A 1,406-nucleotide genomic window follows, 5' to 3' on the forward strand; every position below is an offset into this window, starting at 1 on the left:
CTGTCTTTGGTGTTTTTGATTTTAGCCATCCTTACAGGAGTAAGATGTTGTCTCAGAGTTGATTTGATTTTCATTTCCCTGATGGCAAAGAATTTTCATCCCTTTTTTAAGTGTTTTTCAGCCATGTTAGATTCCTCTATTGAGAATTCTCTATTTAGTTCTGTAAGATTTCCTAGAATTCAGTAAGAATGAAGACACAACATACTCAAACTTATGGGGTACGTTGAAAGTAGTACTAAAAGGGAAGTTCATATCACTAAGTGCCCACATTAAGAAACTGAGAATAGGCGTGTTGTGCCCTGTGCTGCCCAGACTATGAACAATACAGTCAATGGCTAAAGGTGGCCCCAAGAAACCAAAGGGCAAGATGTCAGCTTATGCCATCTTTGTGCAGACATGCAGGGAAGAACATAAGAAGAAAAACCCCGAGGTCCCAGTCAATTTTGCAAGTTTTCCTAGAAGTACTCTGAGAGATGGAAGACAATGTCCAGTAAAGAAAACTCGAAGTTTGATGAAATGGCAAAGGCAGATAAAGTCTGCTAGGATCGGGAAAGGAAATATTATGGACCAGCAAAAGGAGGCAAGAAAGAGAACGGTTCCAATGCCCCCAAATGACCACCGTCTGTATTTTTCTTATTCTGCTCTGAATTCCGCCCCAAGATCAAATCTACAAATCCTGGCATCTCCATTGGAGATGTGGCAAAAGTGCTGGGTGAGATATGGAATAACTTAAGTGACAGTGAAAAGCAGGCTTATATTACCAAGGTCGCAAAGCTGAAGGAGAAATATAAAAAGTATGCTGCTGACTATAAGTCTAAAGGAAAGTTCGATGGCGCTAAAAGTCCTGCTAAAGTTACCCAGAAAAAGGTGGAAGAGGAGGAGGAAGAGGAAGATGAATAAAACCTGTCTCCTTGCGAATACATTAGAGTAGGAAAACGCCGTGATTGATACATCTCGTATTTGAGCCGTGTCTATTGCCCTTCTTAAGTTTAATTACAAAATTTGATCATGATCATATTGTAGTTTCTCAAAGTGTCAGTGGTTTACATGAAGTGGCCGTGGGTGTACAGAGCGCCCTGAAACTGAATCAAAGTTGTACATAGCTCCAAACATTTTTAAAAATAAAAAGCACTCTCGTGTTCTCCTCACTGTTGCTGTTGGCATGACTTGGCGTGAAAAGGCATTTGAAGATCTTTCTGGAATTTTGCTTTCAACTCGTAAGGTAATATGGTTGCTTATTGGATAGAAATCCTGAGTTGTCAACTGTGCATATCTATAGTCTGTAAAGAAAAAACAAAACAAAACCCAGATATATTCTTGATGCTCCTTGTTTGACGTTGAGACTGTGAGGGGAAGATGCCTTTGGAGGAGGCCGTAGTTCAGGGCATGCACTGTGAGCCTGGACT

The 1,406-nt window shown here is 40.5% G+C and overlaps 1 pseudogene; it reads left to right on the top strand.

Annotated features, from left to right (window-relative positions):
* Nucleotides 1–325: 325 nt before the first annotated feature.
* Nucleotides 326–900, top strand: LOC127220667 (high mobility group protein B3-like; annotated as a pseudogene).
* The last annotated feature ends 506 nt before the right edge of the window (nucleotides 901–1,406 follow it).

The sequence above is a fragment of the Phodopus roborovskii genome, unplaced genomic scaffold (assembly GCF_943737965.1).
Source record: "Phodopus roborovskii unplaced genomic scaffold, PHOROB, whole genome shotgun sequence".
NCBI classification, from domain to species: Eukaryota; Metazoa; Chordata; class Mammalia; order Rodentia; family Cricetidae; genus Phodopus; species Phodopus roborovskii.